Source organism: Vicugna pacos, chromosome 15 (genome assembly GCF_048564905.1).
Source record: "Vicugna pacos chromosome 15, VicPac4, whole genome shotgun sequence".
NCBI classification, from domain to species: domain Eukaryota; kingdom Metazoa; phylum Chordata; class Mammalia; order Artiodactyla; family Camelidae; genus Vicugna; species Vicugna pacos.
The window spans coordinates 27,364,433-27,377,174 of NC_133001.1; the positions used below are offsets into that span (position 1 = coordinate 27,364,433).

General features: G+C 34.2%; 1 protein-coding gene across 4 annotated transcripts in view; it reads right to left on the reverse strand.

The window, feature by feature from the left end:
* SOCS5 (suppressor of cytokine signaling 5) overlaps window positions 1-12,742 on the reverse strand; it is an 83,928-nt gene that overhangs the window by 31,494 nt on the left and 39,692 nt on the right. The window contains exon 1 of one of the 4 annotated variants that reach the window (XM_072937773.1): window positions 4,379-4,493. The exons of the other annotated variants lie outside the window; for them this stretch is intronic. The gene's annotated coding sequence lies outside the window, so the exon portion shown is untranslated. Of the gene's footprint in view, window positions 1-4,378; window positions 4,494-12,742 lie in introns of those variants that run through there. 4 annotated transcript variants of the gene reach the window in all.

Genomic DNA, 12,742 nt, shown 5'->3' on the forward strand with positions numbered 1-12,742 from the left:
GAACTTAAGTTAACACAAAATACATCCTCTGACTATAATGAACTTAAACTAGAAATCAATAGCAGAAAAATCTCTAAAAATTTGGAAATTAAATGATGCACTTACAAATAATCCACAGGTCAGAGAGGAAATCTTAAGGGAAATTAGAAGATATTTTTAATTGAAAGAAAATAAAAACACATCAGAATTTGTATAATACAGTTAAGCAATGCTTGGGAACAATTTATAGCATTAAATGCTTATATTAGCAAAGAGGAAAATTCTCAAAAGAAAATCTAAGTGTCCACCTTAAATTAGAAAAAAAGAAGATCAAAATAAACTCAAAGAAGGATACGCCTGTAGCCATCATACTTAAAGGTGGAAGACTGAATATTATCCCCCTATGACTGGGAACAAGTCAGTGATATCTACTCTCACTACTTCTATTCAACACTGTACTCGAAGTCCTAGCCAGTATGAGAAGGCAGGAGGAAAGAAAAGCATACAAATTAGAAAGAAAAAGTCCTATTTGCAGACAACATGATTATCTCCATAGGTATTTCAAAGAATGTACACAAAATCTGCTAAAACTAGTAAGTAAAATTATTAGGTCATAAGATACAAAGTCACACAAAAATCAATCACATGTCTGTACACTAGCAAGAACAGCTAGAAACTGAAAATTTTAAATGTCATTACAATAGCCCCCCACATTTTGAAATACTGAGGTACAAATCTAACAGAATGCATACAAGAGCTATATATGCTGAGAACTACACCCCTATTAAAGAAATCAAAGAAGACCTAAATATAGGGAAAGATGTATCATATTCATGAATTGGAAGCTCAACACAGTAAAGGTATCAATCTTCCCATTTGATCTGTAGATTAAACACCGTTGTATTTCTTGTATATACAAACTTATTCTAAAAACAAAAGCAAAGGAACTAAAATAGTCAATTCTTTAAAAAGAGTAAAATTGAAAGACTCTTACTAACTGATATGAAAATTTACTTTAAAGCTACAGTAATTAAGACAGTATGGTATTGGGTTAAAGAACAGACATATAAAAACACATATAAATCAATGGAATAGAGCTGAGAAACAGACTCACACAAATATGGCCAACTGTGGACAAAGTTGCAAAGGCAATTTAACGGAGAAAGGGTGGTCTTTTCCAAAAATGGTGTTGTAACAACTGGATATTCATAGGCAAAGATATAACCTACACCTCATATCTTATATAAAAATTAACTGAAACTGGATCGCAGATCTTAATATAAATTGAAAAGCTGTAAAACTTTTAGAATCTACAGGATAAAACTGCTGTGACATGGGGTTAGGCAAAGAATTTTTTACACATGACACCAAAAGCATGGTCCATGAAAGGAAAAAACTGTAAACTGAACTTAAAAATTAAAAACTTTTGTTTTGTGAAAGGCATTGTCAAGAAAATGAAAAGCGAGCTACAAGACTGGGAGAAAATATTTACAAATGGCATATCTGCCAGAGGATTTGTATTCTGAGTGTGGAAAGACTCTCAAAACTCAACAGTAAGAAAGCATAGACCCCAATTAAAATCTGGGCAAAAGCCTTGAACAGAAAGTTCACCAAAGAGCTAGATAGAGAGCAACTGACTACATTAAAATATGTTCAATATTTTTAGTTAGTAGGGAAATCCAAATTAAAGGCATAATGTAGAACAGCTAAAACTTAAAAGGAAAGGTGGTAACGCCAAATGCTGGAGAACACAGAGATCAACTACAACTCATACACTACAGGTAGGAATGCAAAATGGGACAGCCATTCTGAAAAAGTTTGTCAGCTCCTTATGGAGTTAAATATATACTTAACCATACAACCCAGCAGTCCCACTCCTTGGTACTTATCTTAGAGAAATAAAAACTTGTGCTCACACAAAAACCTGTACATAAATGTTTATAACAGTTCTATTCATAATCACCCCAAACTGGAAATAACTCAAATTTTTTCAATAGGTGAGTAATCAAACCGAAGGGCAGTTTATCAATGGAATATTACTGAGCAATAAAATGGAATGAATTATTGATATATGCAATAGCTTGGATGAATTTCAAAAGCATTACTGTGAGTGAAAGCAATCAGTCTCAGAAGGTTACTTATCGTATGACTCCATCTATATGACATCAGTGGTTGTCAAGAGGTTAAGACAGGATAGCCAGGGGTTTGGGGTGTGATACAAAGGGGTAGCATGATGGAGTCTGGGGTGTGGGGGTGATTGTGGTGGTAGTTACATGGATCTATAGATGAGTTAAAATTTAAATAATTATATACCAAAAAAGTAAATTTTCCTGTATGTTAATCAAAAGTGTTTAAACTTTAAAAAATGCATAGCATAAATTATCTTAGAACTTTCTAATTCTTTACAAATTAAAGCTCAAAATAAATGTTTTGAGTATGAAATGGGAGTATGTAGAGACATTTAGCAGGAGACTTAAATTTTTAAAAATTATACAAAGATATGGTATAGGTATAAATTCTAGACTCAGAAACAACTATATCCCTCAACCAACCATACAGGCTGTTAATACCTAATAACAACTAAACACAAATATGTAATATCACAATGTGAAAAAGATAACGTGATACAAAACAAATAGAGCATATATCAAGTCAAAAGGAAGTCTGAATGAAGATTCCACATTCACACTAAATGTTCATTTGGTCCTTGAAATAAAAATGACATTATCCATCAGCAGTACGGTATGTGCTTTGTTTTTCTAATAGCAATTATAGATTTACAATGGTTTATCCAGATTTTTCTCATCTGAATCCCCTTTTAAGAATGCTGACTGGATAAATTTTATAAATAAATAAATAAATAAATAAATAAATAAATAAAGTGTAGAATGTGTAGAATGGTGGTTGCCAGGGACTTGGGGAGTGGGGGAAATAGGTAGATGTTGGTCAAAGGGTACAAACTTTCAGTTATAAAATAATTTCTGAAGATCTGATGTATGGCATGGTGACTATGGTTAATATCACTGTATTGTATACTTGACATTTGCAAGAACAGATCTTGAATATTTTCACCTCCATTAAAAAACAGCTAACTATGTGAGGTGATGGATGTGTAAATGAGCTTGACTGCAGTAATCATTTCACAATGTATAAGTGTTATCAAGTCATCACACTGTATACCTTAAATATGTACAATTTTTAACTGCTGACTGGGATCAAGTACTAAGACTGGTTTTAACTGCACTACTCTGTAAACCACTCTAAGAAGGCATGAAATATTTCTTTTTCTTCCCTCCCAAGAAATAAACCCATAGCAAATGAGTCCACCAAAGCACACAAAGGATAATAATTTAAGACAGCTATCCTCTATAACCATATATATTTTGCAATGGCTGCCATAAAAGTTAGATCTTAGACTGTAATTTAAAAAAACAAGAACACAATCAGAAGACCACAAGTCACAAATTTAAATAAGTGACCAACCTCACCATCCATAACTTTTCCTAGTTTTTAAAGCATTAAAAGTGCTGTGGGAGCTCTCGACTTCTTTCAAATGACAATAACACTTTTATAACTTTTCAATCTTAAATCTTCTAAGGCTATGAGCTTTAAATAGCAAATCCAGATCTTTCTAAAGTTGAAAATATGTTAAAATGTAAAGTTTGATGCATAATGAAACGTTTGTCTAATTCCTGCTCTCTGAATCTTGACAGCTGGAATAAAGCATCAGTCTATTTTCTAAAAGATGTAAAGTTTGGCCCAGTCAAAAATTTGATAACAAATATTTACCTACTGATCAACAATTTACTGAATGCTTAAAATATTCCAAGCCCTAAGGGTCATACAAAAGAGATAAAAAGGAATAGGTCCTGAAGCTGAGGACACAATACATACACGTGAGATGCGACAGCAGAACTGTAAATAAGAAAGTACTATGGAGAACAGTTAAAGAATAACATCTAAATAGATGTCAAAACATTTTCTAACAAGTCTCCTGTAGAAGTCAAATGGTAATTCAGAAGAGAAAATAAATTCATCTAATGTAGGGAGGCACTGGGATATGGCAAAAAGAAGAGTGCGCTAGAGTTTAGAGACCTGTCTCAGCTCTGCCAACTCTTGGGTAAGTCCCAGCTGCTCCAGTTAGTAGACACGGTACCTGACACAAAAAGGACATTTGTTCACTTACTCTGATTTGGATTTGTCTAAACCAGGAAGGAGTGGCAGGCAGAGGCTCCTTCTAGAAGGGACTCACTCAGGATGTCTGCCACTCAGGACTATGGCAAGCTTGCTGCTTGAATTCAATACCGCCTTCTCACAACCATATGAAAGAAAAGGATGCTGACACCCTGAAGGAGGAGCTGGCTGCTCTCCTTGCCTCCTCCAGAGTACAAACTCTTACATCAAGGGCCTCACTGTCCTGGGCCCAGCTGCACTGGCACCTCACAATCCCAGGGATCCCCTCTGATGCATCAGCTGTCTGGCTTAGTTTCAGTCTGGTTCTCTGGGTCTCAGTAAGCTCGTCTGAAGAAAGGAAGTGGGATCAGGTCCTTTACAACATCACAATCTATGAATATAATAAAGGGGAAATATTAACAGAACACAAACCTTACTAAGTTGTCAGCTATGAGCAAAAACAGCTTATTAAATTTATTATCTGAGTTTTACTTGTTTGTTTCACAAGAAATATCAAGCTATTTTAGAAATGCCAAATTGAAAAGGCAGACACTACTGAATTTCTTAAAAGAACGATTTTTACCTTAGTCTCAAAATACTAAAATGGCTAGATCTCACAGTGAAAATTTAACCTATGCAAAGATTCATCACAGTTCTTCACTAGATTGAGCAAAATTTTATGACTCAGAACAACAATATTCTCATAAATCAAGCAGCATTAGTACCTTAACACCAAGCCCAGCAGAGTTCCCAGCAATGCCTACAGGGAGCAAGGAAAGATCAAGAATGCCTAACTTCCAGACCTCACATCTAGAAGCAGGAGAAAATGAATCATGTGAACAATTCCTGAATGCAACTATGTGCTAGGCGTTGGGCTAGTCACCTTAATTACCTTAATTTAGTTCTCACAATGAGCTTAGGAGGCAAAATTATCATGATTTTAATGATGAGAAAATTGGGGTTCAGAGGATAAGAAATTTGCCCACAGCTACGGAATCCTTCACAAAGCCTAAAAATAAGGTGCTCAAAGAAGGATGCACTGCCTTGAACCTTCAGGAAAACACTCTGATAGTAGACCCAGCTGTTCACATCCCTCTGGAAGATGTCCTAAAATGAAGATGTGGGTTATCAAAATATCATGGCTTGATATTATTTCTTAATGTATTTTCTTCTTCTTCTTTTTTTTGGTGGGGGGAGGCAATTAGGTTTACTTGTTTATTTGTTAGAGGAGGTACTGGGGATTGAACCCAGGACCTCATGCATGCTAAGCATGTGCTCTACCACTTGAGCTGTACCCTCCCCCTATTTCTTAATGTAAATTAAGAAATTAACTGTGCTTCCCATATGAGTCCTCAGTAAACTTGCTCAGCATAACATCAGTTCCCCTGACCAAAATGAGTTTCTGGGTCTCCAACTGCTGAGGACAGACAACAAACAGGCTGTTCAAGTTAAGGTTGTTCTCTGAGGTCTGGTATGAACGGCGCCTCTCTGGAGGACATATCTATTTTTTCTTTGTTCATTAACCACAACATTCCTTTGTCTCTTCTTTAGAATATTAACTTTCTCCACTGGATTTCTAACATGTTCTATATATAGCAAAAAATGTGGAGCTGAGTCACTAGAGTGAGTTCCTGAAGAGCACCAGGTCCATATGCTTAAGATGCCAGGGATGGAGACAGCAAATATAATATTTTACTGAAAAAACTAAAGACTATGACTTGTCTCTTTAGCATTAAGTACATCCACATCTGCAAGGAGGTGGGCAGTAACAGTGGCTGAGAAAGCAAGAGAAAAACTTTAAAAAAAAAACAGCTCTAGAAAAAAAGGAAAAAGGAAATAAAGCATATTAAATCTCTTCAAGTGTACAAGCCGTAGTTGACAGAAAGTCATAATTTTAAACTAGGAAACATGGGAGACTGCTTAAAATTGGAAAATGTTTGGGATATATATTACACATATAGTATAAGAATAAACGTCTGTTTCACTAAAATCTATACTGATAATGCTCAAGCTAAAAGTATGTGCAAAAATGGAGAAGAGGCATGATTAAGCTGAGAAAAACTATGGTCACTTACATAAATGTTTCTTCACTCATCTTCTCAATCATTAATTTCAGCAGAATTTAAAAAATTAAGTTGTTTTTATACGACTATGAACATAGTACGTGCTTACTGTAGATGTGAAAAATATTAAGCAGTATACAAGATAACTGAAAAATAACCCATAATCTATTCAAAGTTAACATATTTTTAGTGTGTACAGTACGATTTAATTGTTTTTAAAAAAAAGACCACATATATACATATGCAAAAATAATATACTAGAAAGTAAAACATAAAACCAAAATTTAATCATATTCTAGGGTGCAAGATTATGGGTGAGTTTTAAATAGTTTTGCTATATATTTTTAATATATTTTATTTTATATCCCATCTTTTTAATAAATATTTCCTGTTTAAGAAACTCAAAAGTATTATTGTACTTTTTTCATTTACCATATTGTGAATATTTTCTTTTATTTTATACCCTTAAACATCCTAAAGCTCATGATTTTTATCACCTAATGATTTTTTACATTTTAATTAGTATACCAAACCAAAATTTAAAGAACATGATTTGTAATGATTTTACAGTGTATGGCTGTAGCATAATTTAATCATTTAAGAGGCTTCTAATTTCTAAATATTATAAACAGGATTGTCATGAATAACACACACACACACCCCACTCATGAGTATGTACACATCTCTTATTTCCTTATAATAAATTCCTAAAAGTGGAATTCTGGGCAAAGGATGTGAACTTTTTTTTTTAATTAAAATGTAGTTGATTTACAATGTTAGTTTCATGTGTACAGCAAAGCGGTTCAGTCATACATATACATACATATATATATATATTTTCAGATTCTTTTCCATTATAGCTTAGGAACTAAATATAGATCCTTGTAGATCCTTGTTGTTTATCTATTTTATCTATTTTATACATAGTAATGTGTGTCTGTTAATCCCAAACTTCTGATTTATCCCTCCCCCTCCTTCCCCTTTGGTAACCATAAGTTTGTTTTCTATGTCAATGAGTCTGTTTCTGTTTTGTAAATAAATTCATTAATGTCACTTTTTAAAGATTCCACATATAAGTGATATATATTTTTCTTTCTTTTTCTGGCTTACTTCACTTAGTATGACAGTCTCTAGGTCCATCCATATTGCTGCAAATGGCATGGTTTTATTCTTTTTTATGGCTGAGTAGTATTCCATTGTGTGTGTATGTGTACACCACAACTTCTTTATCCAGGCGTCTGCCAAGGCACATTTAGGTTGTTTCCATGTCTTGGCTATTATAAATAGTACTGCTATGAACACTGTAATACATGTATCTTAGAAAGGGATTTCAGATAAATATTTCTAAAGGCTGCATTTTCTGTTAAGTGATTCCACTGAAACCATGTCTGAATTGTTATCTATTTAGCAAACAGTATATTTTCCAAAAGAAAATCCAAATCATTTTTCATTATAATCAGATTAAATTCCAAACAGAAGTAATTTGAAAATTTTGGGGTTTTTTAGTTTTGATTTTTAAATAAAGTAGGCTGTTCAGTTTGCTTTAAGCAGCTTTTTAAAAAACCATTTTAAAAAACTGAACTACAGTTAATTTATAATATTGTGTTAGTTTCACGTATACAGCTAAGTGATTCAGTTATACATATATATATATATATATATATATATTCTTTTCAGAGTCTCATCTATTATAGGTTATTACAAGATATTGAGTATAGTTTCCTGTGCTATATAGTATGTCCTTGTTTAGCTTTTTTATATATAGTATATAAATTAGGAGTTAATCCCAAACTCCTAATTTATCCCCCTGCCCCCACTTTCCCCTTTGGTAAACGTAAATCTGTTTTCTATGTCTGTGAGTCTGTTTCTGTTTTGTAAATAAATTCATTTGTATCATTTTTTTTAGATTCCACATGTAGGAGTTATCATATGACATTTGTCTTTCTCTGACTTACTTCACTTAATACGATAATTTCTAGGTCCATCCATGTTGCTGCAAATGGCATTATTTCATTTTTTTTAATGGCTGAGTAATTTTCATCATATATATACACACATACACACACCACATCTTCTTTTTCTTTATCTGTATTGATGGACATTTAGGTTGCTTCCACGTCTTGGCTATTGTAAATAGTGCTGCTAGGAATTGGGGTGCATGTGTCTTTTCAAATTAGAATTTTCTACAGATACATGCCCAGGAGTGGGATTGGAGCATCATATGATAAGTCTATTTTTAGTCTTTTATGGCCCATACTGTTCTCCATGGTGGCTGCACTAATTTACATTCCCACCAACAGTATAGGAGGGTTCCTTTTCCCTCTACTCCTTCTCTAGGGTTTATTATTTGTAGGCTTTTTAATGATGGTCATTCTGACTGGTGTGAGGTGATACCTTACTGCAGTTTTGATTTGCATTTCTCTAATAATTAGCAATATTGACCAAGGGATGTGAACATTTTTAAGGATTCTGAATATTGCCAAACTGTCACTGTAATGGACTGAATGTCTGTGTCCCCCTAAAAATTCATGTTGAAATCTAATCCCCAAATGTGATGGTACTTAGGTGGGCCTTTGGGAGATGGATGGAGCCCTCATGAATGGGATTAGTGCCCTTATAAGAAGAGGCCAGAGAGCCAGCTAGCTCTCTTTCTGCCATCTGAGGATACAAGAAGTCTGCAGTCTGCAACCCTGAGGGCCCACACCAGAATTCAGCCAGGCTGGCACCCTGATCTGAGACTTCAAGCCTTCAAAACTGTGAGAAATAAATTCTTTTGTTTATAAACCACCTGTAATACTCTCAGTTTGTGGTACTTTGTTATAGCAGCTTGAGCTAAAATAGCCATTTAGAAATTTGTACCAATTTATGCTCCTACCAACAGCAGGTATTGTGCTTGAGCAATTTTTCCAGTGTTGCTTTCACTTAAGAAATTTACCTCTGGTAATTGAACTTAAATAGTATGAATTATATAAATCAATTTTAAAATAAGTTATTCTTCTCTATGCATATTTGCAATAAGAGATATGAAGTGATAAAAATAACCAGGGTAACCTCGGTTTTGGAATACTGAGCTGGCTTGGTTTTTTTCAAACCTTTTTCTTTGTATCTCTCTGTATGGCTTGAAAATTAAAATATGAGTTGACATTATTTTTTTAATGAAGCTATACTCTAAAAAGTTCAACACACCAAAAATCATAAAGAAGTTTTTAAAAAGAAGAAAAATTAAAGTGAAATTCTACACTTCCATTTCCAGTTATGATGGCATAACTAACTGCTCCTAGGCTAGACCTCCTGCTGCGAACGACCATCAAACTGGGAGATACGTATGAGATATTATTTTCAGATGTTGAACAACAGGCAGTGCAGGACTGTGATTCCTGAGGCTCATGAACACACTGGCTTTCTGCTTGTGCCACAAGGAAGGGAAACCCCAAAAGAACACAGACATTTCACTGATTTGTGGAAACAGAGCTCCAAGTTTGAAGCTACAGATGGAGGTCAATGGAATTTAAGGAGAATACAAGAAAGAAGGAAGCTGTGGAAAGAAAAACTTTCAACAGTCTGGAGAGAGATTTCCTAATTCTTTGCCTGGAGACTAAGCTACAAATGTACAAAGCAAGATTCCATGAGGCCAGCCAAAGAATAAAATTTGGGGAAAGAACAACTATGGAACATGAGCTGAACAACTACCTGGGCTTGCAAAGATCTGGGTGGGATACAGTCAAATTCCTGGCAGCCAGACTGGAGAGACCTCAATGAACACGGCAGGCATTTGACAGAGATTTCAGAAAGGTTATGCCTCAGTATGAGGGCTAAGCTAGTCCTAGAATAGATAAAATTGCTGAAAACCAAAGATAAAGAGAAAAAGAGAAAAATCTTTAAAACAGCCAGAGAGGGTAAAAAGACATTACATCAAGTGAACAATAGTAAGAATGACCACTAACTTCTCATCAGAAACAATGTAAACTAGAGGATATTGAAATGATGACTTCAAAGTGCTACAAGAAAAAAACAAAACAAAACTATCAACTTAAAATTCTACATCCAGCATAAATATCCTTCAAAAATGAAGGCAAAAGGAAGTAACAAGGTCCAGAAGTCCTCTTGACACAAACAAGTAGAAAACCTGACAAAACATGAAGCAATTATTTTCAGACACTAGATAACAGGCAGTGTGGAAATATGACCTCTGAAAGAAGCCTCACAAATGAAGTGAGCCCAAAGATTGCCCCAGCTTTCTGTTTGGAACTACAACAAAGGGAGGGGGAACCCAAATAGAATCAACAGCTGAGGTGACAGAGCCCGGACTTTGTGGAGTCTGAGGTAGCTAGAATTTGCAGGGCGTATTACCACAAAGGAAGTGCTCAACAACCTACAGAAGGGGTCTCCTGGAGTTTCTGGCTAAATACCAATCTACTATGTGTGTTGTGTTAAATTTCTGAGGCTAGACAGAGAAAAACTTCCAAGAAAATAACAAAGACTGAGGAGCTCTAAGCCAAACACCTCCCAGAGTTTACATAGGGTCAGGATCGAGCTTTCAGTTTCTACCAGCTGGGGTGAATAAACTTTGATGAACACATGGAGCAATCAAGCCAGACAGAAGAAGGGGCATTTCTCAGTAATGGGCCCAAACCAGCCCTAAAATGAAAGCTATTCTAGAACTGTCCAAAACCAAAATCCAAAAACCCTGAAAGCAAAACTCCAAAGATCAAACTGATCTACAAATTAACTGCCTGCCAAAATAAAGCTTAATGCTCAAGAAATAAAAAAAGAAAATCAAGACAAATATTCAACACCATAGCCCCATAAGAAATGACCAGATATATGAAAAATATTAAATGGTTACCTGTAATCAGGATCCAGAAGTGGCAGGGATAAAGAGAATTTTAACACAAGGACTTCAAAATAGTTATTAGAAAAGAATTCAAAGGCTTAAAAGAAAATATGAACATAATGAAGAAAAAAGAAAAATCTTAACAGAGAAGAAGAAATCATTTTTAAATAATCAATGGTAATTCTAGAACTGAAAAAAAAAAGACTATCTGATATAAAAATTTAACTGGATGGGCACAACAGCATATTAGACAAAGGAGAATTTTTATAAATCAGTGTGCCTGAAGACTAGACAACACAAACTTTTCTAACTGAATAAGAATAGAAAAAGGGATTGGAAGAAAAATGGAGAGCTTCAGTGACCTGTGAATTAATACTAAGTGGCTGAATGAACACACGTAGGTTTGGAGTCTGAGGAGAAACGAAATAACTTGGGAATTAAAAATTCTGAAGTTAGATGGCTAAAAATTTTACAAATATGATGAGAACAATATACCACTGATATGAGAAGCTCAATAAATCCCAAGAATAAACACAGTAAAACTACACCAAGGAGCATCATAATAAAGTTGCTGAAAACCAGTGAGAAAGAGAAAAATCTCAAAGCAACCAAAGGGAAAACACATACTACTTATAGGGAAATAAATATAAAAATCACCCGAGTTCTTGTCAGAAATTATGCAAATGAGAAGACAGTGGAATAACATCTTTCAGGTGCTGAAAGGAGGGAAAACTCCGAAAACCTGGAATTCTGTAACAATAATTTTCAAAACTGAAAGCAAAATGACAGAGAGAGGAAAGAGGGAAAGAGAGGGAATGCTGCACTAAAAGAAATGTAAAATAAAGTTTTTCAAACAAAAGCAATATGATATTAGATACAAACTTGAATGTACACAAAGAAATGAAGATCTAAAGAAATGATTAAAATGAGATAAATATGAAAGACATTCTTCTCATTTTTAATTGTTCTAAAAGGTAACTGACTAACAAAATAAAAAAGATCAGCAACAGGGTTAAAGCACACATAAAATTAAAATGTATGACAAATAATGCACAGAAGATGGGAGGGAGAAATTGGGAGTGTATCATTATGTAAGATTCTTGCGTTACTCATAAAGTGGTATAATAGTACGTGATGGCAGACTGTTATTAATTGATTATAAGGACCACCACAAAAAAATGTTAAGAGAAATGTTATAAACCAATAGAAGAAATAAAATGGGATCATAAAAAATAACCATCCAAAAGTAGATATAAAACCAAGGAAAAAAGAACAAATAGTAAATAAATACTAAACTGATACATTTTAATCTATCCATATCAATAATTATATTAAGTATGCACGGTCTAAACTAGCAGTTGACAAACTTTTTCTATCAACAACCAGAAAACATTTTAGGCTTTGATTTCTGTTCCAACTACTTAACCTTGCCACCTGTAGCACAAAAGCAACTATAGATAACATGTAAATGATGGATATGACTATGTCCCAACAAAACTATTTACATAAACAGGTGGTAGACTGTTTAGTCTGCCAGCCACAGTTTGTCAACTCATGCCTAAAAACACCAAGTTAAAAGAGATCTTGTCAGACTGGATAAAAAAGTAAGATGCAATTATACAATTTTTACAAGAAACTCACTTTAAATATAATGATATAGATAGGTTAAAAGAGAAAGAATGGAAGAAGATAC